At 37.4% G+C, this 6,408-nt stretch overlaps 1 pseudogene; it reads right to left on the bottom strand.

Moving 5' to 3' along the window:
- Nucleotides 1-2,104: 2,104 nt before the first annotated feature.
- Nucleotides 2,105-3,526, bottom strand: LOC127527074 (putative nuclease HARBI1; annotated as a pseudogene).
- Nucleotides 3,527-6,408: the final 2,882 nt, after the last annotated feature.

Here is a 6,408-nt window from a genome sequence, read left to right as displayed (position 1 = left end):
GCCAATGGGGAAATTCACCAATAATGCCAATCTGTAATTGAAATGGAAGTCTGTAATTATTTTTATGTAAAACTAAACCAATCATTTTATGACAACCTAAAGGCTATAATTACAGAATTTCATTGATGCAGCCATTTATTGAGCCAACACAATTCATTCACTGGGCTCACTGTCATACACAACCACAGCAGGCCTGTTTAAAGTGCCTAACACGTCCATCTTTGGGAAGTGGAAAAAAAAGCTACGGTACCAAGAGAAAGGCCTGGGAAGGCGTGGATTGGCTTGTGGAGCTGTTAGGAGGCTTCACACCCTCTTGGCTAAAGAAACACTCTGCAGTTCTCAGTAAACTTTGCATTTGTTTTGCAATGTATTAGGCTACCAGAACCAGTAATGATAAAGTATTATCTAAATAATATAATAAAAAATAAAACAAAATGAAGATCTATCAACATATTATTTTGTCATATACAACCACCAAAGGAAAAAATAAAAATATATTGTTATAGTCTCTGTGGCTGCTCACCAAGCTGAAAAGAGAGGCAAGGCTCAGAAATAAAATGAAGACCTGGGAGGTATTTTCTGTACGTCGCTTAAATCATCCGAGATCTGATGCCTCATCTTGGATGAGTTAATGCCGGTGAAACTCATCCGGGATAAGTCGGTTTTTCAAACGCAGCTGTGTAGTAGATTAGTCTAGCTGGATCCAATCATCCGAGATGAATGCGCGCGCCCGCGCTGATTGAAAAGCCCACATATATATTGAGTCTAGAAAACATGATCAGCAAGTCTTTGATAGGCTGCAACAAAATGACAAAAGAACGGGCGCATTTATTCACACAAGCGGAGCAGGACCTTTTATTCGAAGGACATGAAGAATTTCAAGATTTAATATGCACAAGGGGTAAAACTGCAAAAGCAGCCAAAACCAGAAATGACTGCTGGCAAAAAGTGGCTGACAAATTAAACACGTAAGTAGTGTGCATTGTACTTACTGAATGCAGCGTTTCATTTCCTATGTGTCAGATTAATTATTATTTAATATGTCATAATTCCAGATCAAACGTGAGCACAAGGAGAACATAGGAAAAGGTTAAAGTGAAGTACAAGAATATACTTCAAACTGGTAAATATTGGTATATAACTATTTAAAGAATTGTTGACATAAAGAATCATATATAATATAAAAAACATTAATTTTAAAGCTAATAAGAAGTCAGACAAGGAAAAAACAGGTGGAGGTCCACGTGGTCCAGACCTAACCCCTGCAGAAGAGTTGGCTCTCCAGCAAAATGCCCATCGCCCTGTTTCTGAGGGCATACCAGGGGGAAGCTCCTCCTCAGAACCAGTGACAGGATGCAGTGGTCACTTCATTTCAGGTAAAGGATGGTCATTGCATATATTTGTCCTCAATGTGTGCCATAGGTATGTTCCATATAGCCCTCTTTTTTTGTTGGGTCAGTTGCAGTGAATGTCATATTCCTAGAACTTGTGTCTGATCAACGAGATATTGACGAAGGTCAAATATTTGATGAAGACACTGTGTCGGATTATTCATCAGGAGAGGTAAATTTTCCAAATAATGTTTGAACAAACTCCACTCTGATCAGTCCCATGTGCTAATCGTGATATAACTGTTTTGCAGGAGCCTGTAGCCAGCACACATGTACCTTTTGGAACAAAGTCCACGTCAAAAAAAGGAGATGGTGAGGTTGGTTGAGCCATTTGTTGTACTTTATACAAAATGATTCAAAATGGTATGCTGTGTATACAATATAGAGGAAAAAAGGCATCTGTAATTGTGTATTTATTTGCAGAAAAACGTGAGGGCTCTATACACAAGATATCTTCAACAGAAAATCGCATACAGAAAACTAAAAAGGAGAAAAATGCAGCAGGACATGGAAATTCATGAACTGAGGACAACCAAGATGAAGTTGCAGATACAAATACTAGAAAAACAATTGATAACAAAATTCTCTTATCTCTTTCCCATATGTACAGTATATGCGTATGCGTGAGTGTATCCTTAATTATGTTCTCCTCCTTACAGGCTGAAGGCCCATAACATACAATAAATAACTTTTGTGTGAAAGCACTGTCGTTTTCATTGAAAATACTGGGCCAAAATTCTGTTTCTGGCAGCTCTGCCACTGGTGTGCCCAAGGTGCACTGGGTCAAGGTCATCATCAGGCTGCACCAAAACCTCAGGGACTCTCTCTTTTCTGATGGTCGCTATGTTGTGTAAGACAGAGCATGCAACAATTATGTCACATGCTCTGTCACGTGCAACCCTCAGCTTTTTTAGACATTGAAATCTCTCCTTCAGTTGGCCAAATGTCATTTCAATTCATGCCCTTGTCCTAGACAGAGCTGCATTATATCAAGTTTGTGGCCCAGGGTTTGGGTTAGGAAACAGGGTCATTAGAAAATGCCAACAGGCATATCCCCTGTCCCCAAGCAGGATTCCATCATGATGACCTGTGGAATATGTAAAAATTGTGAATACAATACACACATCACCATGATTTATAATTGGATTATTACCTTGTTCAAATGTCCGATACAGGTGTGACTCCTTAAAAATTCTTGAGTCAAGAACAGACCCTGGCCATTTAGCCTCCACATTTGATACAAGGTAGGATGCATCACAGATCATCTGAGAATTGATAGCATGTAGGTCAAACAATTTTACTGTATGTCAACATGCCTATTGGCTATTTTCAACTCTTACAAAAAGTTACATTACCTGCACGTTAATACTGTGGAAGCCTTTTCTGTTTATGTAGTCTGGCTCTTTTGGACTTGATGGAGCCTTTATTCGGATCTGCGTACAATCCAGTGCCCCAATCACATTTGGAAATCCTGGGTAATGAGAATGTTAGGCTGATTGTGAGATTCTTTATGGAACTGTGGGTGTTTTTACCTGTCTATTACCTACCTGCAATGGCATGAAACGCCTCTTTTGTCTGCACACGCAGGCGTCCAGGAAACACTATGAAAACCCGAAGGAAATATTTCAGGGCCAAACAGACTTTACAAATTGCCTGGCAAACTGAACTTTTAGATAGAGTTTCCGCATCGCCTACTATATATAAAAAAAGTGCCACTTGCAAAAAAACCTCAAAGCAATGCATACTGTCTGTGTGGTTGTGAGAGCCCGACTTCACCTAGTTTGACTTCGAATATAAGGTGTTAGTAAATCTTTGAGGTACAATATTCCCCCTCGGCTAAAGCGGTATCTTTTGAAAAGAATTTCCTCCGGGAGCAATAAAGGATCTTGCCGATCGCGCAATACCCTCTCTATATGAAATTCTCTTCTTATAATTTGTGCACCGATATCAATTGGTCGCTCATTCATGAACAGTAAAGCCATGACTGAATGAATTCCATGCACGGACACTGATTAAGTGTGTGAGCTAATCCTTGTTTACACAGAACAAACCTGCTCCAAGCAGGTTTGAGGATTTGGATGTGCTGCTATGACAACACATCCAGCAAGAGTTTCGAAAAACCCACAGATCCAGGATCAGGCCAAACAGTCAACAATTACATCCGGATAAACGAGTAATCCACGTACGAAAAATACCACCCTGTACTCCCACATAGGTGCAAACAAAAGCTGTAGGTCTCACATATCTAAGTCAGCCTGGCCCCAAATTCAACAAACAGTCTTTTTGCACAAAGGAGTATAAAAAAGGAGAGAAGAAAACCATAAAAACCTTTAACCCAACAACAGAAGTACAATAAATATTAGCAAAGAGAAACAAAAAACAAAACTAAAGAAATAGATATTAAAAAGTTTTTCCAACAACAGACAAACCAAATGCTAAAAATGCAGGTCCAGAATCCCCAAAAACAGGACCTTAACCAGAACCAAAATGTCCATTAACCGAAGAATCCATCCACAAATACATAAGTACAAAAGCAAGCAGAAACAGGGAAACATTAACAATAACAATGTCGAAGTGGCCATTTGGCAGGCTGTTGGCCCTTAAACAGTGTTGGGGGCGGTTCCTCAACTGCCACATCATGTGGCCCCGCCCCCAGCTTCAGCATATAAAAAAGAGACACCATTTACATATACGAGTATGAACAGAAGGTAATATAAAATAATATTTACAAAAAAAATAAACCCATATTTAACAAAAAAATATATTTTATGTTTATGTCACCTTTTCAATATTGTTAGGGAACAATACCTTTTTATTACATAACCAATATCTCAATGTCAACACCAAATATTTAACACCAAGAGCAGACACACAAATGAAAATTCATATGTTTTCAAATTTTATTTAGTGGGCAAAGTGCTAAATTATATTTAAATCATAACTCTAACCCTAGGCAGGGTGTTAAGACATTTAATGAACATTTGCTAAATTTAGCACCTTGGTTTCCAAAAATTTTATTAAATAGAATAACCAAGGTAAAAAGATCCACATATGCTAAATAGAGATTCGGCCCAGGCTGTAATTAATTCAGGCAAAACGTATAGATTAATACACTTTTTTGGTAGGGACTTGATACTCGGGGGTCTAACCTTAATTATTTTGGGAGTTGTAAGTTACAGCCTTCCCCTAGCCCCTTTTCTAACCTTAAAAAAGTTGTCATACCAGCCCTAAGGTTAATATTATGATGGGGGCAATGATGTTAATATTTGAACCCTGGGCTCTTAATAACTGATATCATGGCTGGACTAAAAATGTATTGACAGACTATCCCTACCCTCACTCTAACCTTAAAGTCCATATACTACAACCCTAGTCTTAAAAATGTAATGGGGGACCCTGATGTTAATTAGTGCTTTATGGTCCCATTCCTTTATACCCACCCCTACCCCTTTCCTAAACTTAAAATCAATAATACCATCCCTAATTTTAATAATAACCCTAATGTTAATTTAATATTGGGGGCTAAAACTTAACCCTAAAAACCCAGAAACAAAATCTTTTGTTTAAAAAAATGTTTATATAGTGCCTTTCACTAGTATTACAGGATGGATGGTTGATGCTATATAATTTATTTGGAGGTTTATATAGATCTGAATATTTTTTAAAATCTTTATAAGAACATTAAAAGACAGAATTTTAGAATTATTAATAGGAGCGCATTATTCTACTGATAAGGGAAAGTTGGGGCATTCATTAATTTATTTTTAATTAATTTATTTTTTATATGTTAAGGTGAAAAAAATATATTTATACAACTGTATGGTCACTGCGATATAAAATATATTCTATATGAAAACTAAATGTGCTAGAGCACGGCATTTTTCTCATATCTCTTCATTCTCTCCTAACCATAAGCCTACGCCTAACCCCAGTATTTAGTGGGCAAAGTGTTAAATCATATTGTGATTCATGATAATGATGAGGACTACTCCAAAACAGCAAGATGTACAACTTCATGCACTCTTTAAATTGCTTCACAAGAAAGTTAACAAATGGGTTGCTCAATAGTTCAAAGCCCAAGGTGGAACTGAAATGTTTAGTCCGCCTAGGTGCACCTCTGAGCAAAGGTCTGCCATTAACACTATAGCACACCAAAAACAAGCTAGGGACACTGGGCACAAAGAAAACTTCACATACTTTAAAAGAAAATATATTTCTTGAGAATTAATTGTTTTGAGCTATTCATGGAAAATTGGAAAAATTTAAAAATGAGGACTAAGGTGAGTTTGCTATAAGCATTTTAATAATACATTAAGGTTTGGAGGAGCGCTTACTACATATTTAATTTTTACACAACAACAGCATCTGCTGAGAGATGGGGGGCAGAGCCCCCTCAGCTCTTATTGCAGAGATGTCACTGATACAAAACAGAAAACAGAGTAAAAGAACATGGCACATTATAAAAATGTCTAGGCTAACAGGCCAAATTATTATCATACAGTGAGATGCTGACAGTACAATCACTTTCGATAGCAGCAACAATAAAAACTCGTAAATGAATGGAAAGCAATTGAAAGGAATAAAAGAACAGGTGAAAGTAGGCTAGACACGCATTTTAGAGTGCTAGAAGAAAAAGCTTTTCACTAAGTTTTGAAAGCAATGTGGTATTTGTACTATTTGTTAGAAAGCCAGCTTTGACAGATCAGACAAGTGGCCAGAACATTTTATTTGCGTCAAGGTACTGCCAGTAGCATTTTGAACTTATTTTAACTTGATGGTACTTGATTTAGGCTTAAGATATTAGAAGAGATTTAAAGGAGTCCATCCAAGACTTGATAAAAGCAAAGCAAAGTACCTCAGCGTGTGATTTGAAGAACTGAGTCTGAGTGAGATTGTGGCAGTTCTTTTCAGGTGATAAAATTAAGCTTTCACTGCAACAGAAATAAAAGCCATGCTACTGACAACTATAACTTCAAGACTGGTCACAGAAGGATATCTAATAATTATTGAGCAGGCA

The sequence above is a fragment of the Erpetoichthys calabaricus genome, chromosome 3 (assembly GCF_900747795.2).
Source record: "Erpetoichthys calabaricus chromosome 3, fErpCal1.3, whole genome shotgun sequence".
Taxonomy (NCBI): Eukaryota; Metazoa; Chordata; class Cladistia; order Polypteriformes; family Polypteridae; genus Erpetoichthys; species Erpetoichthys calabaricus.
This window is presented reverse-complemented; position numbering and strand designations above follow the sequence as displayed.